General features: G+C 38.1%; 1 protein-coding gene across 8 annotated transcripts in view; it reads left to right on the top strand.

Moving 5' to 3' along the window:
• The window catches only part of TBC1D4 (TBC1 domain family member 4), a 244517-nt gene that overhangs the window by 103691 nt on the left and 115441 nt on the right, over positions 1–25385 (top strand). Inside the window, exon 1 of one of the 8 annotated variants that reach the window (XM_029210506.1) lies at positions 12434–13414. The exons of the other annotated variants lie outside the window; for them this stretch is intronic. The gene's annotated coding sequence lies outside the window, so the exon portion shown is untranslated. Of the gene's footprint in view, positions 1–12433; positions 13415–25385 lie in introns of those variants that run through there. 8 annotated transcript variants of the gene reach the window in all.

Consider the following 25385-nt stretch of genomic DNA (forward strand, 5'->3'; position numbering starts at 1 on the left):
GTGGTTTAGGCAGACCATGAGGAAGACAGACTGAAAGCATAGGGCTTTGAGTATGAAAGGGAGAGATAATATAGGAAAGCTTTGAAAAATATATTAAATAGTACTAATTAGAGCTACCATTTTTTGAGTGATTATTCACTGTGTTAAGAGCTTTATGTATATCAGCTTATTTAAAGCTCACAACAGTATTCTGAGAGGGCTTTTATTTCCTTTGTACAAAACAGGCAACTGAAGTTTAGATCTGTGGCAAATCGGGATAAAGTAAATGAGCATGAATTTGGGGAACAAATTTTAAAATCTTGGAGCTGAGTAAATTCTTTTTTTTTTTTTTTTGTTTTTTTTTTTGCGGTATGCGGGCCTCTCACTGTTGTGGCCTCTCCGGTTGCGGAGCACAGGCTCCGGACACGCAGGCTCAGCGGCCATGGCTCAGGGGCCCAGCCGCTCCGTGGCATGTGGGATCTTCCTGGACCGGGGCACGAACCCGTGTCCCCTGCATCGGCAGGCGGACTCTCAACCACTGCGCCACCAGGGAACCCCTTGAGTAAATTCTTTATAACTTCTGTGAAGTGGATCAGAACGTTTAAAAGTTTTGCTTTCAGATTCATTTCCCCCAGAGGTGACAGAGCAAAATAAGGATAAACTGACAGTAGTATCTTTTTTTTAAAAAAAAATATTTATTTACTTATTATTTTTGGCTGCATTGGGTTTTTGTTGCTGTGCGCAGGCTTTTCTCTAGTTGTGGCGCGAGGGCTCTTCATTGCAATGGCTTCTTTTGTTGTGGAGCACCGGCTCTTGAGCACAGACTCAGTAGTTGTGGCGCTTAGTTGCTCCATGGCATGTGGAATCTTACCAGACCAGGGCTCGAACCCGTGTCCTCTGCATTGGCAGGCGGATTCTTAACCACTGCGCCACCAGGGAAGTCCCTGACAGTAGTATCTTAACATCCTAAGATTAAAAGAAACTTTTATAGCTATCTGGAAAAGGGGGTGTAAAATTTATCAATTGAAGTTATACAAATGTATAAAGAGAAGCTGGGATTACAGAGAACATTCACGACCTCTCTGAAGGTCTTTGTAGGCAACAGAATATTAATTTATTAAAGAGATTTTTAGTTTTGTTCCTTAAAGTTATGTTTAGGATTTTGTTTATTTTACTGTGAAACTTCACTAAGGATCAATCTGAATCAAACTGTGCACTTCAAACTGGAATGAACTAATTTGTAAAAATTCAAGAAGGGCCCAAATACTTTAAATTACCTATCAACCGGAGTATTTTGAAGGAAAAAAAGCCTAATGAGTATTTTTGAATAAATCCACACTGGAAAAGAATCAAATGTTTGCTAAGACTACTGAAATGGAATAACAAAATAATTGTAAACCCAGTCATTATTTTCTTAGTCTTAAATTGGGGCAGTTGACAAACTTCCTGGACAGAAGTGAAAACACACTTTTAAAAATTAATAAAAAAATTAAAATTAGAAAAAAATTGTATATGTTAATTATAGAAAAAATTTAAAAACAAATTGAGCAAAGATGAAAAAAATTGCCTATAACCAGCCATCACTGTGATATGAACATTAGTAAGATTTTGTTTGTAGACTCCTAGCCTTAAAAAAACATATGTATATAATTATGTGTACACACATTTATAGATTCAAAGTATAACTGTGAATAAAAGTTTTATTGAGAGTAAGACTGATAACTAGCAGTAGTTCTTTCAGAAAAACTGGTATTTTAATATATTTGGATGTGTTTGTGTGTGTGTGTGTGTGTGAGAGAGAGAGAGAGAGTCTAGACTTTGCTCTGGGTGAAATGATTAAGACCTGAAATTTCCATTTGGCAATAAAACAAGCTAAAAATGATATTAAGAAAGTAATTACATTTACAGCAATATGAAAAAGAATAAAATACTTAGGAATAAATTTAGCAAAAGAGGTACAAGACTTATACACTAAAAATGATAAAATGTCATTGAAAAACATAAAGAAGGTCTAATAAATGGCAATCCATCTTTGTTCATAGATTGGAAGAATGAATATGGCTAAAATGGCAGCCTCAAGTTGATCAATGTATTCAATGCAATCCCTGTTGGAATCCCAGCTGGCTTTTTTTTTTTTACAGAAATTGGCAAGCTGATCCTAAAATTCAAGAGACCTAGAATACTCAAAACATTAAAAAAAATTTACAAAGTTGGAGGACTCACATTTATCAATTTCAAAATTTACTACAAAGCTGCAGTAATCAAGACAGTGTGGTATTCACATAAAGATAGACGTACGAATCTATGGAATAGAATTCCAAGTCAAGAAATAAACCCTTATACTTATTGTAAATTAACTTTTGACGAGAGTGCCAAGACAATTCAATGGGAAAATAATTACCTTTCCAAGAAATGGTGCCGGGAAAACTGTATATCCATAAGCAAAAGGATGAAGTTGCAGCTTACTTCACACGCTATCCAAAAATTAACTTAAAATGGATCTAAATGTAAGAGTTAAAACTATAAAACTCCTAGAAGAAAATGTGGGAGCAAATCTTCATGACTTTGGATTAGTCAATGGTTTTTAGATATGATTTCCAAATATAAAGGTCAAAAGAGAAGACTAAATTAGACTTCATCAAAATTAAAAACTTGTATGCTTTTACTTTCAAGAAAACAAAAGGACAACACATAGAATGAGAGAAAATATTTGCAAATCATATGTCTAAAGGAACTTGTAACCAGATATATAAAGAACTATTACAACTCAATTATAAAAGCAAATCATCCAATTAAAAAATGAAGAGAAGGACATAGAAGCAACCTAAGTGTCCATTGACAGATGAATGGGTAAAGAAGATGTAGCACATATCTACAGTAGAATATTACTCAGCCATAAAAAGAAACGAAGTTGAGTTATTTGTAGTGAGGTAGATGGACCTCGAGATTGTCATACAGAGTGAAGTAAGTCAGAAAGAGAAAAACAAATACCATATGCTAATGCATATATATGGAATCTAAAAAAACTCCAAAAAACAAAAAAATGGTTCTGATGAACCTAGGGGCAGGACAGGAATAAAGACGCAAACGTAGAGAATGGACTTGAGCACACGGGGAGGGGGGAGGGTAAGCTGGGAAGAAGTGAGAGAGTGGCATGGACATATATACACTACCAAATGTAAAATAGATAGCTAGTGGGAAGCAGCCACATCGCACAGGGAGATCAGCTTGGTGCTTTGTGACCACCTAGAGGGGTGGAATAGGGAGGGTGGGAGGGAGACGCAAGAGGGAGGGGATATGGGGATATATGTATATGTATAGCTGATTCACTTTGTTATAAAGCAGAAACACACACCATGTTAAAGCAATTACACTCCAATAAAGATGGTAAAAAAAAAAATGAACAAAGTATTTGAATGATATTTTCCCCAAGGAGATATGCAAATTGCCAAATGCTCAACATCTTTGGCCATTACAGAAATGCAAATCAAAACATTATGGAAGGGCTTCCCTGGTGGCGCAGTGGTTGGGAGTCCGCCTGCCAATGCAGGGGATGCGGGTTCGTGCCCCGGTCCGGGAGGATCCCACATGCCGCGGAGCGGCTGGACCCGTGAGCCATGGCCGCTGAGCCTGCGCGTCCGGAGCCTGCGCTCCGCAACGGGAGAGGCCACAGCAGTGAGAGGCCCGCGTACCGCAAAACAAAAAAAAAACAACAAAAACATTATGGAAATGTCAGGTTACTACTTGACACCTACAAGAACAGCAATGATGAAAAAGACAGACAATAACAAGTGCTGAGAAAGAAGTGGAGTCATCGGAATCTTTGTATCTGTTGGCAGCAATGTAAAATAGTGCAGCCACTATGGGGAACAGTTGAGAATTCCTCAAAAGTTTAAACATAGAGTCACCATATGACTTGACAGTTCCACTACTAGGTGTCCACCCATGAGAAATGAAAACATACTGTATACAAGACTTATACATGAATGTTCATAACAGCATTATAGCAGCCAAAATGTGTAAACAATCCAAATGTTCATTAAGTGATGAACGGATAAACAAAAGTGGCATACCCATACAATGGAATATTATTTGGCAATGAAAAGGAATGAAGTTTATGAATTACTAATACATGCTACAGCATAGATGAATCTCAAAATGTGCTCAGTGGAAGAAGCCAGTCACAAAAGACCATATTGTATGACACCATTTATATAGAATGTTCAAAACAGTCAAAACTATAAGTAGAGAAAATAGATTTGTGGTGCCCAGGACTGGAATGGATGGAGGAAGGTTGAGGGTATGGAGATGTGACTGGTGATAGGTACAAGGTTTCTTTTTGGGGTGTTGAAAATGTTCTAAAATTGGGTAATGGCGACGATTACATGACTTTGTAAATATACTAAAAACCAATGAATTGAATGCTGTAAAAAGGCGAAAATTGTGATATGTAAATTACATATTCATACAGCTGTTACAAAATGCAGTAGCTTATTTGACTTTCATCCGGACCTTCTCTTTCCTTTTCCTGTTCTGCTGATGTTTGATTCCACGTCCAGCAGTTTACTGTCAGTTTGGGTTCCAATCTTGCGTGTGAGTCCTCGGGGAAGAGTTTCTGTAGTTTAGCCCCTTAAACTTTGCCATGGGCCCCTCTCACTCATCTGTTTTTGGAGTAGACAGAAGCCTTTTGGTTGCAGCTGCTGTTCTCCCATTGGCCAGCCAGGCTTTACAGTGACTGTTGGTTGCTTTGGTTCTCAGGCTCCTTAATTACCCCATGGCTTCACTTTCCTTCTTTCCTCATTGATATGGGGATAGTGCAAGTCTTGTAGCTGCATGTGATTTGTACCCGATGATTTGTATTTTGGGATTCAAGAAGATATTTTGTCACCTAGTTTTGTTGTGGATGTTGTCCACGGGTTTTGCTCTTGATATCAGTTGTTCTGTTTTTATGTGGAGATTTGGAAAGATTCAAAAACTATGCTTCCATTGCTTGCGGCCATCTTTCTCTCTCTTTTTTTTATGATTGTAAAGATTTTATTCTCTTTAATTTGGCCATCTTTCTAGAATTCAGAAGTGTAACCTTTCAGACAATTTGAGGAAGAGATTTGGAAAGAATCAGTCTGGCAAAAACAGGATGTCCTCCTGGAGATTTAATTATCCTTGAGGGAAGAGCCTGTGGCTTATTAACTTTCTAAATCTAGCACCTAGTACAGGCCCTGGCATTGGTTAACACCCAGATAAACATTTGTTGAATAAATAGATGTGCAGAGGGATGAATGACTGCTTGAAGGAGAGCGAGCTAGAATTTATAGCTAGTACTCTCTTGCCAGCGTTGACATGTGGAAGCCTGGGTGGATGGTTTCCATTCCTTATACATGTAGATCAGAAACAAGTCTGAAGCTTTGGTCAGCTATTCAGCTGTATTACCTGCCTTAGTTTATCAAGAACTTTTGTGAAATGATATATAATTATCATGATAAGTTTTCAGTATTCTTAGGGTGTTGATGATCTAGGTTGCTTGGATTCTAGCTCTACCTGAATGAATGCATTAGATCCTTCATTGTCCCATAAGTGCTGGGTCTATGTCCCAGAAGTCTTAGATTCCCTTAGGTCCCTCTTATCCTTAGATTCCTTTTCTAACCCTAAGCCACCCTAACCTTGCTTGTGGGTAAATAAACCACGTGTATGAGACAGTGTCCTGTCATGCAGGATCTTTCCAGTCTGATATGGGGGCAAACTGCCTGATCTTTCCTGAGCTCTCTGTTCCTCTAATAAATCACTTCTGTTTATTCTATTCTCCTAAGAACCTTGAAAAACTTAGTAAATAGAATTATGTATCTTAAAAAGATGAATTCCCTCAGAGCCCACCATTTTTCTGAAACCCCTTGCGGGTTGCTTTTCGCCGGCCACTGTCACGTGCCAAGTCCTTCCAGATCCTCTCATCCTCATCAACACTTACTTCCCAATGTTCCATTTTCTTGGTACTCTGTGTTTCGCTACGTTTAGTCTGATAAAATTGTGCTGAGATAAAAATGAAGTATAAAGGCATAAAATGTGCTGTCTGTTTAAGATAGCCTGTTTATTTGTGTTTTAACAAAGACTTGCAACGCTTTAACTCAGAGAAGTTGATTTGGGTAGGAACTTGAATAGCTTTGCCATTCTTCAAGTCCAGGTGATATCTGAGGACCTTGGAAATAATAAGAAATGTGAGAATAAAATTGTAAGGAACACAGTGTCCACTACCTGAGTGGCTGTGAACATGATTAGCGTTAGGTTTCTGGGTTGGACTCTTGGATAAGTTTATTCTCTTGAGGTATGTGTATCAAATCAGCTTGTTAAAAAGCGAAAGAACATGTGGGCATATTGCCCTAACAGTTGGCTGCTTTTAGACACTGCAGCTGTTTGAAAGGCCTGAGTGAACTAATTAAATTATGGCTGAGAAACCTCTCTCTCTCTGATGTTAGTGCTTGCCATGAACATCCTTCTTAAAATAATGGTAGTTGGGGGGAGAGAGATGTGCAAGTAATACAGACAGCTACATTTAATTTCAATTTGAAAAAGGAACGAAACACACAAAAATGGCATTTACATTCTTGAAAGTTAAATGAAGAATTGTAAGCTTGGTATGTCATGTTTGAAATTTATCGAAACTTCCTTCTTTTGGTTTACTCTTTGGAGCTGTGCCCAGTTTTGTATATAGTGGTCAGTTTAACTCTTTAAATAAATGAATTTTTGGCTTAAAGCTTCTCTACATTTTAAAACGCTTTTAAAAAATGATAGGGCTTCCCTGGTGGCGCAGTGTTTGAGAGTCCGCCTGCCGATGCAGGGGACACGGGTTGGTGCCCCGGTCCGGGAAGATCCCACATGCCGCGGAGCAGCTGGGCCCGTGAGCCATGGCCGCTGAGCCTGCGCGTCCGGAGCCTGTGCTCCGCAACGGGAGAGACCACAACAGTGAGAGGCCCACATACCGCAAAAAAAAAAAAAAAAAAAAAAAAAAAAAAAAGATAAAAGATGCTTATGGTAAAGTTTATATAATATATAAATGTATAAAAAGTAAAAAAAAACAAAAAATCAACTTCCCTTTTAATTCTCTTTTCCTTCAGGAAGTTATAGACTGATGCACACCCTTCTAGACCTAAAAAATGCATATATATGCTTGACTGGAGATGTATATATTGTATCTTTTTATAAAAATTATATCTACCATTTATACTGTTCTGCAACTTGATTTTTTTTCACCTAATAGTTCATGATCTTTTCTCCACACAGATGAGAATTTAATGAGCTGAATTCACCCTTTTCATATCCATAAGGGTATTATATGTTGGCCTATATGTAAGAAAGATGTCAGGAAGAATGACAGCCCTCCCCAAATAGTTTGCCCTTCTCAGTCTCTAGCTTAAATAGATGCACCAGTACCTAGGAGTCATTCAACAGCCGTCAAATCAATTGCACGGCTACTGGTGACATGGAGGAGAAGCGGCAGCTGGTAGGCAAGTGTAGCCACCCGGACAGAAGATGACATATTTCTGCTGTTGTTCCATTTTTAACTACATGGTTTCCCTTTAGGTGTTTCCTTTTATAGTCATAAAAATGCTTTTAGTGAAGCATCTAAGAAAAAAAGATTTAGGTAAATGAGAGAAGAAAAAAAATTACCCATAGACCCTCATTACTCAAATTAATTATTGTTAACATTTTGTTATATTTCTTTTTTCCGTGCCTTTTTAAAATGTGTTGATGGAAAGAGCACTTGACTTCTGTGATCTTTCTCCCTCAAACCCATCAGTCTGGTCTAATCATGAGAAAAACATTAGGAAAGTCCCAAATAAGAAACATTTTACAAAATGCCATGTGAGTATGCCTCCAAACTATCAAGGTCATCAATAACAAGGAAAGTTTGAGATACTGTCACAGCCAGGGGGAACTTAAGGAGACATGACAACTAAATGTGATGTGGTCTCCTGGATGAGATCCTGGAACAGAAAAGGACATTTGGGAAAAGCTAAGGACATATGAATAAAACATGGACTTTAGTTAATAATAATGTATCATTATGGGCTCATTAATTGTGATAAATGCACTATGCTAAAGGAAGATGTTAACAATAGGAGAAATCGGGTTTGAATTATACGGAAACTCTTTATACTACCTTGACATCTTTTCTGTAAATCTAAAACTATTCTAAAATAAAACAAAAAAAATTTACATTGTAATAATACCATGTATACAGTTTTGTATTCTACTTTTTCTTTTTTTTTTTTTAACATCTTTATTGGAGTATAATTGCTTTACAATGGTGTGTTAGTTTCTGCTTTATAACAAAGTGAATCAGTTATATATATACATATGTTCCCATATCTCTTCCCTCTTGCGTCTCCCTCCCTCCCACCCTCCCTATCCCACCCCTCCAGGTGGTCACAAAGCACCGAGCTGATCTCCCTGTGCTATGCGGCTGCTTCCCCCTAGCTATCTACCTTAGGTTTGGTAGTGTATATATGTCCATGCCTCTCTCTCGCCCTGTCACAGCTCACCCTTCCCCCTCCCCATATCCTCAAGTCCGTCCTCCAGTAGGTCTGTGTCTTTATTCCTGTCTTACCCCTAGGTTCTTCATGACATTTTTTTCCCTTAAATTCCATATATATGTGTTAGCATACGGTATTTGTCTTTTTCTTTCTGACTTACTTCACTCTGTATGACAGACTCTAGGTCTATCCACCTCATTACAAATAGCTCAATTTCGTTTCTTTTTATGGCTGAGTAATATTCCATTGTATATATGTGCCACATCTTCTTTATCCATTCATCTGATGATGGGCACTTAGGTTGTTTCCATCTCCGGGCTATTGTAAATAGAGCTGCAATGAACATTTTGGTACATGACTCTTTTTGCATTATGGTTTTCTCAGGGTATATGCCCAGTAGTGGGATTGCTGAGTCATATGGTAGTTCTATTTGTAGTTTTTTAAGGAACCTCCATACTGTTCTCTATAGTGGCTGAACCAATTCACATTCCCACCAGCAGTGCAGGAGTGTTCCCTTTTCTCCACACCCTCTCTAGCATTTACTGTTTCTAGATTTTTCGATGATGGCCATTCTGACTGATGTGAGATGATACCTCATTGTTTTGATTTGCATTTCTCTAATGATTAGTGATGTTGAGCATTCTTTCATGTGTTTGTTGGCAATCTGTATATCTTCTTTGGAGAAATGTCTATTTAGGTCTTCTGCCCATTTTTGGATTGGGTTGTTTGTTTTTTTGTTATTGAGCTGCATGAGCTGCTTGTAAATTTTGGAGATTAATCCTTTGTCAGTTGCTTCATTTGCAAATATTTTCTCCCATTCTGAGGGTTGTCTTTTGGTCTTGATTATGGTTTCCTTTGCTGTGCAAAAGCTTTGAAGTTTCATTAGGTCCCATTTGTTTATTTTTGTTTTTATTTTCATTACTCTAGTAGGTGGAACAGAAAGGATCTTGCTGTGATTTATATCATAGAGTGTTCTACCTATGTTTTCCTCTAAGAGTTTGATAGTTTCTGGCCTTACATTTAGGTCTTTAATCCATTTTGAGCTTATTTTTGTGTATGGTGTTAGGGAGTGATCTAATCTCATACTTTTACATGTACCTGTCCAGTTTTCCCAGCACCACTTATTGAAGAGGCTGTCCTTTCTCCACTGTACATTCCTGCCACCTTTATCAAAGATAAGGTGTCCATATGTGCGTGGTATTCTGCTTTTTCTTATTGTGTCATCTTTTAAGAAATTAATGATTGCTTATTATTTCTCAGAATGAATATGCTATAATTCATCTAACTATTCTTTTTTTCTTTACTTTTCACTTTTTATTTATTTTCTTATTTTAACATCTTTATTGGAGTATAATTGCTTTACAATGTTGTGTTAGTTTCTGCTGTATAACAAAGTGAATCAGCTATACGTCATCTATTCTTTCATGTGGGATATATATATATCATATATAAATTGTTTCTAATAATTAGTAATGCTCTGATGAACAGCTATATCATTTATTTATATCCCTGTTCTAAAAGGATTTTTTAAAAAGAAATTTAAAAATGGTTTATTTTTTAAGAAGAATTTAATAATTTTCAGAAATATTTCTATATTTAATTTGGGGTGGTGGTGGCTAGATTCCTAAAAGTGGAGTTAAAAAGTTAAACAGGTTGGGGCTTCCCTGGTGGCACAGTGGTTGAGAATCTGCCTGCTAATGCAGGGGACACGGGTTCGAGCCCTGGTCTGGGAGGATCCCACATGCCGCGGAGCAACTAGCCCTGTGAGCCACAACTACTGAGCCTGTGCTCTGCAACAAGAGAGGTTGCGACAGTGAGAAGCCTGCGCACCGTGATGAAGAGTGGCCTCCACTTGCCACAACTAGAGAAAGCCCTCGCACAGAAACGAAGACCCAACACAGCAAAAATAAATTAATTAATTAATAAACTCCTACACCCAACATCTTCTTAAAAAACAAAAACAAAAAAAGTCAGGTTGTATGAAGGTATTAAATATTGTATCCAATTGTTTTACTGAAAGCCTATTTTAATTTACAGTTATAGCACCAATGCCTCGTTTTACTGGATCTTCTCCAGCACTGTGTATAATCTTTTGTTTTATAATCTTTTCCAAAACTAGCATCTTCTTGATTTAATCTGTATTTCTTTATTTTTCCATTTAAACATCTCTCCCTTATCTTTATTTTACTACTTCTTTCTTTAAAAAATAAATTTATTTATTTAATTTATTTATTTTTGGCTGCATTGGGTCTTCGTTGCTGCACGTGGGCTTTCTCTAGTTGCAGCGAGCGGGGGCTACTCTTCATTGTGGTGCACGTGCTTCTTATTGTGGTGGCTTCTCTTGTTGCAGAGCAGGGGCTCTAGGCATGCGGGCTTCAGTAGTTGTGGCTCGCAGGCTCTAGAGCACAGGCTCAGTAATTGTGGTGCATGGGTTTAGTTGCTCCGCGGCATGTGGGATCTTCCTGGACCAGGGCTTGAACCTGTGTCCCCTGCATTGGCAGGTGGATTCTTAACCACTGTGCCACCAGGGAAGCCCCTATTTTACTACTTTTCTTAAGAATTTTCTGTTCATGATTAAAAACTGGGCAGAAGACCTGAATAGACATTCTTTCAAAGAAGATATACAGATGGCCAACAGTGACATGAAAAGATGCTCAACATCACTAATCATCAGAGAAATGCAAATCAAAACCACAATAAGATATCACCTCACACCTGTCAGAATGGCTATCGTCAAAAAGACCACAACTAACAAATGCTGGCAAGGATGTGGAGAAAAGGGAACCTTAGTACACTCTTGGTGAGAATGTAAACTGGTGCAGCCACTCTGGAAACATTATGGAGGTTTCTCAAAAAACTAAGCATAGAATAACCGTGTGATCTAGCAATTCCACTGTTGGGTATATATCTGAAGAAAACGAAAACACTAATTCAAAAAGATACATGCACCCCAGTGTTCATAGCAGCATTGTTTACAATGGCCAAGATATGGAAGCAATCTAAGTGTCCATCAACGGATGAATGGATAAAGAAGATGTGGTATATATATGAAATGGAATATTAGTCAGCCATAAAAGAGAATGAAATTCTGCCATTTGGTGCAACATGGACGGACCTAGAGGGTATTATGCTTAGTGAAATAAGTCATACAGAGAAAGACAAATACTGTATGGTATCACTTATATGTGGAATCTAAAAAGTAAAGCAAAACAATGAATATAACAAAACAGAAACAGACTCAACAGATGTAGAGAACAAACTAGTGATTACCAGTTGAGAGAGGGAAGGGGGAAGAGGCAAGCTAGGAGTAGGGGTAAAGAGGCACAAGCTACTATGTATAAAATAAGTTACAAAGATGTATTGTACAGCACAGGCAAATCTAGCCATCATTTTATAATAATTTTAAATGGAGTATAATCTATAAAAATGTTGAATCACGATGTTGTACACCTGAAACTAATATAATAGTAAATCAACTATACTTCAATAAAAAAAGAATTATCCATTCATATCCTTTGTACCACTTGAATCTGTATTTTTCTTGTCAATTTGTTTGAGCTCTTTAAATAGTAAACAAAATATTTAACAGTAAACACAAAAAGATGAAATATTGGGCTATATAAGTACTCTTTTATAATGATGCTCTAGTACACCTAGGAAGAGGAAAAAGTGTAGGTTCTTATGATAAAATCTAATGCAATTGAAATTTGTATCATAAGAGATATAGAAATAATAGTAATCAAATCATCATGGGGCTTCCCTGGTGGCGCAGTGGTTGAGAGTCCGCCTGCCGATGCAGGGGACACGGGTTCGTGCCCCAGTCTGGGAAGATCCCACATGCCACAGAGCAGCTAGGCCCGTGAGCCATGGCCGCTGAGCCTGCGTGTCCGGAGCCTGTGCTCCGCAACGGGAGAGGCCACAGCAGTGAGAGGCCCGCGTACCGCAAAAAAAAAAAAAAAAAAAAAAATCATCATGTTGTAAATTTAAAACGAATACAGTGTTGTATATAAATTTTATCTCAATATAACTAGGGAAAAAACAAATAATAGTAAGTAGTAAATCATTTTCTTTGTCTATGCATTAATTATTTTGGAGCGGCATGTGAATTTTGAAAATGTTGGAGTGTGTGTTTAACAAAATTATTTACACTTGCCTTTATTCCTTAAGGTATCTACCAGATCAAAATTAGTAAGTTTCGTGACCATATGGTAGTATGCAAAAAATACCTCCACAAAACCCTCACAATCTTTCAGAAAGTATTTTAAGCAATGTAAATAATAAAGATTATAAGACAAACATTTTGTTTAGTAATGATGAAAAACCAATTATTAGCAAATAGTTTTATTACTACCTATGAAATTAGAACTAATAATTATTTTCCTGCTGTCTCCCCACCAAAAGAACCCACACTTTTTTTTCTCTGAAAAATAGTCATGATGTGAAGCTGAGGATGTGGTGGAAGAGGAGGCGTTAAAAATGCGTTGATCAGGACTTCCCTGGCGGTCCAGTGGTTAGGACTCCACGCATCCGCTGCAGGGGGCACGGGTTGATCCCTGGTTGGGGAGCTAAGATCCCACATGCCACGCGGCCAAAGGAAAAAAAATGTGTTGACCCTGGATCTATGAACCTGGCCAGGTACAGAAGTAGGTCGTCACCAGTGGGTGAAAGGCAGTTCAGTCTTTCGGTTTGGTTTATTTTGGACCTGCATGCCTGGAGCAGTCCTTAAGAGAGGGACCCTAGAGCATGGGGGCTGCGTGTTCTTTCCTCATGACTGCGAATGCCAGACATTCTGTGACACTGGACTGTGGACCTCATTCACCCGGGGCCCGATGGCTGTCTTGCTTCACAGCTTCCTCTGATTTTGGCTGAGACAGAAGTTCAGACGCCTTGTGTGTGTGTAACTTTACCTCTCTGTGAGTTGTTTCTCTCTTTTTGTGCTTAGGCGGTATGTGTTTTTAGGTATAAAATCTTCCTGTGTCTCTCTCACTTTTACATTTTTTTTTTGTACATTTTACCCTTTATTCTGTGCTCACTTGAATTAAAATTCAAACATGAAATAATTTATAGAAATCTTTTCATCACAGATCATAATACTGTTTGTGTGTGTGTGCGCATGCACGCGTTTACTGAGGAATGGAAGATCACATGGAAAATGGTTTTTAAAGTAAAAAAGTTTTAGGTACCAAATAAAATATGTGGAGTCAGGTAGGCAAATGACCTTTTAAATGGAGAATGTGATCAGAAAGTTCACCTTTAAATATTTTATCATTTTCTTTGAAGTATTACCTGAGAATGGAAGCATTTATTAGAGCACAGTCATTATGTAATGGCTCTTTTCTGTATTGAAAGAATGGTGAAATGTTCTGTTTAGTCTTTTTGAATTTCTCAACCAAAGCTTAAGGGCAGAGGAAAGCGAAGCTGTACATCTGGGGAGAATGGGGGGTGACACCTTTGCAGTCTGCTACAAGCTCTAAATTACTTTGAAGCTTCGCTATATATTAAGAATTAATGCATATTTTAGTCTATCTGTAATACATCTTGTTTTTTGATATAAAAATGTTTTAAATTGCTTACTAGTAAAATTATTTAACCCCTTTCCTCCAATCTATAAGTAAGAATGATTCTGCTAGAATGCATGCCATGTATATCCTTGACTTTGGGGCACCCTTGGCTGATTGTTACACATCCTACAGAATACACATAGCTTTGTTTAAATAGCTTTATAAGAGATGGGAGAACAGCTAAAGATCTACATGTTTCAGGAGGTGCTAATCACATTTTTATGTGAAGTGTCCATTTGAGCAAAGGTCCACCGGTTTTCAGGATTTGAGTAATGCCTCATTGCTTAATGTTCCCTTTTCAATTAACTCATTCATTAATTTGGCAGACTAGTCTCCAGGACTGAAAAAGTGTCCGTCTTCATCGACCTTACAATGTAGTTTTTCTTTTGATTTACAGTTTGATAGACACATTCTAAAAGTAGTTGGAATTTGTTGCCTTTATTTTCCAGGAGTTAAAAAAATGTAAAAATCCAAACCAAAAACATCTTTCTTAATCTGGCAAATAAATGTGCTTCATCCTTTGGGTGAGAAATTGTAGATTAATCTGCAAATACTGTTACTTATTGACTTTCTCATTGCCAGAGTATTGTATTTTTAAACTTTATACATACATAACTCTTGATAGAAAAGAATTGATTATGTCTCTGAAGTTAAAATATTGTTCTTTCTGATTATAGTTTACTTTCAGCTATGGAAAAACTGCCCAATGCCAAGATCATTTAGTACGATGTACTGACTGAAAGTAATTATAGAGGTGATTCTTGCCTGTGAAGTACATGACTCATAAATAGTCATGCATGCAAATTCCAACAGGTACCCTCCACCACTCCACTTGTCCCATCATCAGGGGAGCCACCATGAGAAGGAAGCTTGGGGTTTGTGAAGATAACATGACTCGAGAGAAAGTAAAGGGGGGGATTAAGAACAGATAAGGGGAGCTGATCCTGGAGACTAACTCCCAACCAGGCATAAGGGTAGGGCTTGGGGCCAGGGAGAAGGATGGTATGTGTAACTCCCCCTTTGAAACACATTTTCTTTCTTTTCTAATTCCTAAAAAGCGTTTTGAGAATTACAGCATATTAGAGATGGCTAAGAGAGGGCGAGATCATCTAGTTCTTGTCTAACAGTAATGTGTATGTAAAGGAAACTAAAGTCTGTTTCAAGTGGTTGCCCAGGTTCACATGGTTAATTAGTGGTGGCATATATCTCTAGATTCCAGAATCTATGCTTGGATTTTTCGTACTTGATTTATTTATTTTCTGGAGTGCTCATCGCCTGTGGGAGATGATGGGACATGGAGCTGAAGAAGTGGCCTGAAGCCAACTCGTGGAAGGCTTTGTTGGTATGCCACGCTGCAGGATTTCCTGTGTGTGCTGGAGAGCTAGAGATGATCTTAAGCATGGCCGTAACATTAGATTTGCGTCAAGAAGGGAAACTTTGACTGTAATTTGGAGAATGATTGATGTTCGGGGTGGTGGTGAGTGGTGAAGGGATATTAGGAAGTTGCTGGAGTAGTTCATTCAAAAAGTGCTGAGACTGAATAAAAACAGTGGGAGTGAAGAGAAGGGTGGACTTGTTAGAGCAATATTTGGGAGGTAGAGAGAGAGAGAAATTAATGGTGTTTTGTATATATTGGTGGTAGGTGGCGGTGAAGGGAGAGGGAGAAATTAGGTGTTTTGACTTTCTCGGGTGCATAACAAATCACCTTACAAATTAATTGCTTAAACTGATAGCTATTGTTTAGTTGCTCACTATTCTGCAATTTGGGCAGGGCTTCGTAAAGATAGCTCTCTACTCTATGTGGCATCTCACAGAGCTGCAGTTTTCAGCATGGCTTCTTCCCTGTCTGGTGCCTCAGCCGAGACTGCTGTCATCTAGGGGCTGGCCAGGAATCTCGCTGTGGTATGTCCACATGGCCAGTTTTAGCTTCATCATAGCATTCAGTCTCATAATAGTCTGACTTCTTATATGGAGACTGTTTTTTCATCAGAGTACAAAAATAGAAGCTGAAGGCCTTCTTAATGCGTGGGTGCAGAAATCCCAGAACATTATTTCTACTGCATTCTATTGGTCAGAGCAGTCACAAGTCCAGGCAGGGTTTAAGACGTGGGAAATAGCCCCCATCAAATAATTTATGAACATATATTTAATCCACCACAATCTGCCCTGTGGCCACAAATTATTTATGTTCTTTCACAGGAAAAATACACTTACCCATTTCCAAGATGCCCTGCAGTCTCATTCCATCAGAGCATCAGACTCAGACTCAAATACTGGAATCTCATTCGTTAAATCATGTCTAGGTGCAGATGAAGTGTATTGGGTGTGATTTCTCAGATGCAGAGAGCTGTGAACTAAAAGGACAAGTTATCTGGTCTCCTCCTCCAACATAAAATGGGAAAACAGGGACAAGATAAGTACAGTAGGTACTCTGTTCAAAATAGATGTGTGGGAGTGGGTTATGGAACTATGCAACAGGTACTGGTCCATGGCAATTCTGAAATCCAGCCAATTTCCCCTGTTCTAGGGGCAGGGAATACCTTGATTAGGGCCCATTTCTCACTGGGAATGGCTTTCTGTAGTTCCCAGTAGACTCCATCCACTGTGCCATCCCTTCTCTCCAATGAGAAAGGACTGTGTTTGCACCAGAATAGCTTTTTCAGTCTGCTTCCTACCCATAGAAGTTTGGGGGCCCAAAGGCCTCTTTTAATTTTGGAATGTCACATTTCATTTTAGAGCAACCTGGTATGGCTCCCCAAATTTTAAGGACTTCCTCTGTATCAAATTACAGTCTAGTCTGTTGGACAAAAGTCACACCCAGAAATATTTGTGAGCTGGGTTGGCCCTTCTCTACTTTAGGTGGGGTGTCAGGTTGCTGTGGGACAGCACTCTAAGAGTCTTAGATGCCCCTTTGTTTAGCTAAGGGAGCCTAGGAGCCAGGGCCTCAGATGTTCGAGGTTTTAAAAAAGAGTCTTACTTTCTTGATATTTATCCTGCTGCCGTTTTTACTGGCGGAGCCTTACTTTGATCTTTGCCCAGAGACTGTGAAGCTAATTTTTACTCTGAGAATCTTTTGCTGAGAAAGACTGCAGATGAGAAGCAGTTTTACAGTTGGACCCGTGAAGTCCTGGATCCTTTGTATTTCCTCTAATTTTTGCTTTGAAAACTGAACAGTTTCTTCTTAGCTTATCTTGCTTCTCTCATACTTTATCACTGGAGGCTAAAAAAAGGCAGTTGCACATTTAATTTTTTGCCTAGAATCTCCTTAACCCGATTCACAAGCTCATTAGATATTTTATATTGTGCACATAACTGCGAATGACAGTTTTACTCCTTGTTTGGCCAGTACACGACTCATGTCCCCTTTTCTCTGGCCTTCAATAGCAGTTTCCCCAGTGCCCTTCTGGCTCCCAGTAACTGTCTCCTTCGAGGTGTCTACGCAGTGCTCACTCCCAAAGCCAATGCCTCATATTTTAGGTTTTTGTTGTGGCACCACCTCATTTTTAGATATTGATTTTTGTATTGCTTATTGTGTAACAAACCACCCCCAGACTTAGTGGCTTCAAATGGCAACAACATTTATTTACTTACCACCCTGCAGTTTGGTTCTCCATGGTGAGAACAGTTTATTTCTACTCTACCTGGTATCTTTTGGGACTGGAATTCCTATGGTGGCTTCTTCACTCTCCTGTCTGGAGCCTCAGCTGAATGGTTGAAATATCTGGAGCCTGGCTCAGCATCTCGTTTCCTCCATATGACCTTTTTACATGGATGGCTTGGGCTTCCTCATAGCATGGTGGTCTTAGGGCAGTCTGACTTCTTATATAGCTGCTGGCTTTTTTTTCAGAGTGAGAAAGCAGAGGCAGCCAGGTCTTCTTAGTACTAGAGCTTGAATATCCCAGAATGTTGCTTCAGTTGCATTCAGTTTGTTAAAGGGCAAGCCCTGATTCAAGGGGAGGCAGATAGCTCTTTCGTTTCAGTGGGAGAACTACAAAGAATTTGAAGCTATTACAAATCCATTACACTAGGGGATAATTCCTAGGTTTTTCTGGTTTAGGTAACTTTGGTAGATTATGATATTCTTCACTTGGACTAAGTTTTCTGGAAAAGGTCATGGTTTACTTATGGATACATTCCAAAGTAAACAAAACAAAAGAAAAAGAAGAAACAAAGAGAAAGAAATGGTCCTGTCAAAGATGTAGACTGACTTACTCCACCTCTTTTTGCTCTCTCCTCACAATGTAGTTCTGTTTTCAGGTCTTCTACCCATGATTTCCATTTCCTCTTCCATCAGCTATAAACAGCATTTCTTTTTTACAATTAAATTTTTTAAATATAATTTTTAAAGGTTACTTTTCATTTAATTTTCATTGAATTTACAGTTATTACAAAACATTGGCTATATTTCCCGTGTTATATAATACATCCTTGAGCCCAATAGTTTGTACTTCTCACTCCCCACCCCTATATTACTGCCCCCCTCCGCTGGTAACCACTAGTTTGTTTTCTATATCTGTGAGTCTGCTTCTTTTTTGTTATATTCACTAGTTTCCTGTATTTTTTAGATTCCACATATAGATGATATAATACAGTATTTGTCTGTCTCTGTATGACTTATTTCACTTAGCATAAAGCCCCCCAAGTCCATCCATGTTGCTGCAAATGGCAAAATTTACTTCCTTTTTATGACTGAGTAGTATTCCATTGTGTGTGTGTGTGTGTGTGTGTGTGTGTGTGTGTATCTATATGTGTGTATATATATCTCTCTCTCTCTCTCTATATATATATATATCACATCTTCTTTTTCCATTCATCTGTTGATGGACTCTTAGATTGCTTCCATATCTTGGCAATTGTAAGTAAGGCTGCTATGAACATTGGGGTGCATGTATCTTTTCAAATTAGTGCTTTTTAGACAGCATTTCTTAAGATTTCTATGTCAATTCTACTACCTTCATTTTTTTATCTCTTTTTTTCTACTTCCACTTTCTAGTTTCTGGTATCTACACTTTTTTATGTTGATAAAATTGATATCATTACATCATGATGTGCCCATAATTAATTTCATGCTTTGTTTTTAGACTGACTTTAAAATTTGCTCATTAGTAATAGGTCATGCTATTGTAACTCTGTAAATATTCACCAGAAAGTCAGTGTGCCATAATTATATGTCTTTTCTTTTGCAGCTTTTTTGTTTTGTCCTGCAGTCTCTACCAGTTTTTTCTTGCCTTTTCTGCTTTAGTTATATTCTTAAATTCTTCTAACATTTCAAGTGTATTAACCAACCTGGAGGCTCTTCCTTTCCTAGATACTCCTCACCCAGAGTCCTCTGTTATCCTGGTTCAGTGGGACTAATGGCACCCATGCCTGTGGCACAGCACTCAAGGTTGGAGTCACTATTTCCTTCATCCCATGACTTCCTGTTTCTTATTGTACTCTTTTGTTTTGTTCAAGCATATTTTAAAATAGCTTTTCCAAAACGCTTATATGGGTCAACCTTCTGAGTCTTTTATCATCTGAAAATGTGTCTATTTTGTGACCAGAATATTTTTTTAACACTGTAGGAAAAGAAAATACGTAAGTACTCAGAACACTCTATGCTCTAAATGCCTTACATTTATGCTCTAAATAAATGTAAGGGATGTGATTACTTGGTTTTGTTTTTTTCCCAAAATCTATGTTATGATCGTTTGTCCATTTCATCATTGTTTAATTTTTTCTTTTTGGTATTCATATTTCTGAATTGTAGCAATTGCAGTCAGATATTAGTTGTTGGGTTTATTTATTGATAATTAATTCTATTAGATGACAAACTTGTGAAATTTTCCCTGAATAGAAATCAGTGTTGTGAAGCAAATAGGCCTCTTTTAGGGAAAGAAATGCAAAAATGTTTGAAGTATCCCCTTTTAGTCTTTATTTTAAGAATCGCTTCGCTTTTTCCTCTGGTGAGACAAAGGCAAATTGTTCAAAACTTGTTTCAAGACAGTTTGTCTCTGCAGATGAACTTGAACTTTATTTTTTTAAAACAGTCATCAAGATCTGAAAAGGTTTCAGACCTCTGAGTGGTGGTACTGCTCTTAGGTCAATTCTATTATCCCTCCTTTGAAAACAGCTGTTTAGATGGTAAAAGGTTGAGATATAAACTCCATTAACAACATTCATGCCTGCAAGAAAAATGTGCTTTATTGTTTTAGTATAATGAATGGGACCGGCCTGTGAGTCTGTACTGAAGTTTTTCTACACTGGGGGAGGTGTTAGATTTGAAGCTTGTGATTTGTAATGAAGGAAACTGGATTAAGCATTTACCCTTACCTAGGTTATCAGCATGTGAAATACCCCAGTGGAAAACATTGCTTGAAAGCAGGAACTACATTAATAGTAGGTCATAAGACAAACAAGGTGCTCTGTCGGAAAGTCCAGAGCCAGTGGTTGCAAAAACAACTTGATCCTGTACATAAATGAGGAAGCTTAAACAGGCCAACCAATTAAAATGGAAGGAACACAAAAATTAACTGGTTCCAGAGCCATCATACATACCAAGGTGTCATTTTTTTTTTCTCTAGTGAATTGTGAACTTCCTAAACTGTTTGTAGGTTTGCTATTTCTAGTAACTAATCAAGTAATACAAAGACTCTTTATATAAACAGCCTTTGGTAGTATACAGATATCTTATTATAATGTTGGGGGAATGCATTTCATATTATGACTTGTGAACTTCACTACTCACTTAAAAAAGTGTGTGAAAGGGCTTTCCTGGTGGCGCAGTGGTTAAGAGTCCGCCTGCCGATGCGGGGGACGCGGGTTCGTGCCCCGGTCTGGGAGGATCCCACATGCGGCAGAGCGGCTGGGCCCGTGAGCCATGGCCGCTGAGCCTGCGCGTCGGAGCCTGTGCTCCTCAACGGGAGAGGCCACAACAGTGAGAGGTCCGTGTACCGCAAAAAAAAAAAAAAAAGTGTGTGTGAAAGAGGCCTTCTAGTGTAGAGTCAGCTTTTTACACACAATTCCTGTTTACATATTCCACAGAGTTAAGAGCCACAGCGTCTATGGGGAGAAGTCACTGGGGAGAAACAGCAGAAGATGAATCCTTTGCAGGCTTAACTTTGTCCATGGCTTGGTAGACACAAACCAGTACATGTACCTGCTGGGTTCCCATCCCTTTGGATTTTAGAAAACTTATACTTTGTCCTTAAACTTCCCTCATAGGACTACTTTAATATTTAAAGGAATGGCAATAATTTTTTCAGAAAGCATATTAAAATTTGATAAATTCATTTTTGAAAGATTTTTTTGGATGTGGACCATTTAAAAAGTCTTTATTGAATTTGTTACAATATTGCTTCTTTTTTATGTTTTGGTTTTTTGGCCATGAGGCATGTGGGATCTTAGCTCCCTGACCAGGGATTGAACCCACACCCCCTGCACTGGAAGGCGAAGTCTTAACCACTGGACCGCCAGGGAAGTCCCAATAAAGTCATTTTTTAATTCATACACTTCTATATGCAAAATCTCTGTATTTAGTGCCTCTCCTCTGTAAATGGTTGTTTGTGCACTTGGCAACCTCTATACTGAATGTAATCTTTTTTTTTCCTCCTGAGATAATCATCTTTTAAAATTTATTCTTTAAAATCGAGGTGACATTGGTTTATAACTGGATGCAATCTTTTTGAATGCGGTGATATTTCCACCTACTGTACGCTTTGCCAAATCTAGCAAGGGTTTTGCACATAGTAACTGCTTGATATTGTTTGTTGAATGAAATTAATTAGATATAGTCCTGTTTCTATTGTTGTTTCTCTTCAACTCAAAGTCTACATTATGTTTGTGTAGTGAAAGCACAGTAGCGTTGCTTCCAGGGTTCAGGGTCACTGGCAAGAACATATTTGATTTGACTTATACTGGGAAATAAAACATGAACCAAACAAAACAGCTAGCTACATTCTTTTTAATTTTTTAAAAAGATTGGTTGGCAAATCTGGCTTCTATTGTATTTGAAATATGAAATATAATTATTTGTGTTATTTAGTAATAAGGTATATATTCTAGCAAGTATTTGACATTTAGGTGGTTCTTGCTGAGCACTCTTATTTTCTGTATTTTTCTTATTTTTTTAAAGCATTTCTTAATTTTTTTTTAAAGTTACTTATTTTATTTTTTATTTATTTTTGGCTGCATTGGGTCTCGTTGCTGTACGTGGGTTTTCTCTAGTTGCGGCGAGCGGGGGCTACTCTTCGTTGCGGTGCATGGGCCTCTCATTGTGGTGGCTTCTCTTGTTGCGGAGCATGGGCTCTAGGCACGCGGGCTTCAGTACTTGTGGCACACGGGCTTACTTGCTCCGCGGCATGTAGGATCTGCCAGGACCAGGGCTCGAACCTGTGTCCTCTGCATTGGCAGGCAGATTCTTAACCACTGTGCCACCAGGGAAGCCCTCTTATTTTTTTGAAACTATCACATCTGAAACATCTGTCAAAATGATTTAATAAACAGCCAAAATTACCATTGCTCTTTTCTTGAATGTCAATACTTTTGATGACCTCTTGTGTTTAATAATGTTATTTATTTTCTCAAAGATCATAAGGGCCCTGGCAAGACCTAAAATCTGTGGAATCTAAACCATGATCCTGCTAAATCTGGGCTAATAAGAAAGTAATATGGTAATATGATTTGAGCTCAAAATAAACACATCTGAGATGATAGTAAACTCGGGTTTACTTCTGTAAGTTAATTATACTTGTCCTGTTGTCCTCATAAGGTAATTTTATAAGTGAACTTAAAATTAGTTGAAAAGTACTTTGTAAGGTATTGAAATGTCTACATTTTGTAGACTTGGCCTGTTCATAGCAAGCCACGTGGGTGGCAGTGGGTAGTATATTATCTGGTGTATCTAGTACAGCAAAGGATGTCCATCGATTCGTACTTGTCAAATGTTTGGAACAGGGGCTGCCACACAATAAGCCCTATATACATTTTATTATATAAATATTAAAACCCACAAAAATATTAATTGCTGTAGTTAAAAGGTGGTTAAGTGTAGCATTCCAGGGACCACCTTAGTAGGAGGAAGGTCAAAAGTGAGAAGACAAAGGTTTCAGGAGTGAGCAAGAGGTGATGGCATCTGATGTCCAAGTTGTGTGTGTGTGTGTGTGTGTGTGTGTGTGTGTGTAGGGTGGCCTTCACTAACAGTGTTCATTCACAGTATGGGAGACAAGGCAGAGTATGAAGGCACAGATGCAGATAGGTGATTAGATGTGGAAAGAGGAACTTGCAAAAGCTCTATCTATCTATCCATACACAAACACACACACACACAGTCACACACAGTGATTCCGACAAACCAAGTCACAGAGAAAGATGAGATTTTGTCTGTTGACAATTGCTGACTCATATACCTTGAGGTTTGCTGTAATTTTATGGTATTTTTGTAAATCTCTTTGATGTTCACATGCAGCATCCTTAAGCTTTCATTCATTTCACTTCATTCCACCATTACATCCTTGAGGAATATCTCCATCCCTGGCAATGCATCATATGGTTCTAGCTGCCTTAAAGATAAGATTCAAGTAAGCATCTTGCTTTCCTGTTTTAGGATGAGAAGAAAAGTCTGGAATATTTCAGTCTGTCTGTCCATTAAAAAAAAAAAAATCCAAACTATTTGAACCCAGAATAGATGGTGAGCAGCAATGGCTACCATTTAGTGAGCACTTATGGGCCAAACATATGTATTATCTCATTTAATCCTTACAATAATCATTTGAAGCAAGTCTCATTAAACCACTTTATATATGAAAAAAGATGACAGTTTTAGAGAAGTCAATAATATGTTTGTATGAGACCATACAGCCAGTAAATTGGAGAGCTGGTTTTAGAGGCTGTTTGAACAATTTTGGAAGGCATTAAATTTTGATTATAACCTGTATGTCTATAAGTTTAACAAATAATTGAATGTAGTGGAGATAGGTTAAAGTTTTAGTACTTTATTACTGTGGGCATCGTAGAATACTCTATTAACCATGGTTCTCAAATGTGGCTGTAGAGCTCTGGGTTCCCTGAGATGCTTTCAGTGGGTCAGCAAAACTACTTTCATCACGTTAAGGTGTAATGTGTCTTTTTCACTATGTTGACATTTGTACTGCTGGTCTAAAAGCGATGGTAGATAAAACTGCTGATGCCTTAGCATGAATCAGTGTACTGGCACCAAACTCTACTAGTGGTCACTATTTTGTCACCACCAAGAATTCACAGTTAAAAAGAAGGCCAGGTCCATTTGAGAATGTCCTTGATGGATGAGTAGAAATTATTCAATTTATTAAATTTTGTCTCTTGAGAACAAATTTATATTTACATATGTAATATAGGTGACAAAACGGGAACTGCACACTCAAATACAATGCTTGTCTAGAGGAAAAGCATTTGTGCAGTTGTATGGATGATATTAACAGAAGGCATATTTTGATAATATTTAATAAAATGTGTCAAATGTCAACATTTATATAACTCAGTGAACTAATATTTTCCAAAACACCAGTGTATGAGTTATGAAGTCATGTATTGGTAAAAGATCCATTTGAAGAGCGAGATAAAGAAATGGATTTTTTTTTTTTTTTTTGCGGTACGCAGGCCTCTCACTGCTGTGGCCTCTCCCGCTGCGGAGCACAGGCTCCGGACGCGCAGGCTCAGCGGCCATGGCTCATGGGCCTAGCCGCCCCGCGGCATGTGGGATCTTCCCGGACCGGGTCACGAACCTGTGTCCCCTGCATTGGCAGGTGGACTCTCAACCACTGCGCCACCAGGGAAGCCCAGAAATGGATTTTTAATGGAACAGAGTACAGAAAGTTCACTGATATAGCTCTAGATTTTGCATTGCAGCACATCTTTAAGAAACTATCATTTGTTGGATTTGGGGATAGTGTTAATAGAGACTATACACAATTATTAGACAAGGTCTTAAAATCCTTCATTTTCCCTATATATATATTTATGTGAGGCTGGAGGCTTTTTTTCTGTACTTGAACCAAAACAACATATTGCAGCAGATTGAATACAGAAACAGATAAGAAAATCTAGCTGCCTTCTGTTGTCAGACATCAAAGAGATTTGCAAAAATGTTAAACAATATCAATCTTCTCACAAAATTTTGCTTGAAAAAACTAAACTATCTTTAAAGTAAATACGTCACTTAAGTTCATGTGCAATGATTTGTTGTTATTTTAAATGAACAAATTAATAAATATTTAAAATTTTCTCACCTGTATTTTCTAAAATGGTAAATATTAATTAACATAACCACACACACAAAAGCTCTTTGAAGTCTCTCAACAGTGTTAAA

Source organism: Monodon monoceros, unplaced genomic scaffold (assembly GCF_005190385.1).
Source record: "Monodon monoceros isolate NGI ecotype Baffin Bay Population unplaced genomic scaffold, NGI_Narwhal_1 Super_Scaffold_8, whole genome shotgun sequence".
Taxonomy (NCBI): domain Eukaryota; kingdom Metazoa; phylum Chordata; class Mammalia; order Artiodactyla; family Monodontidae; genus Monodon; species Monodon monoceros.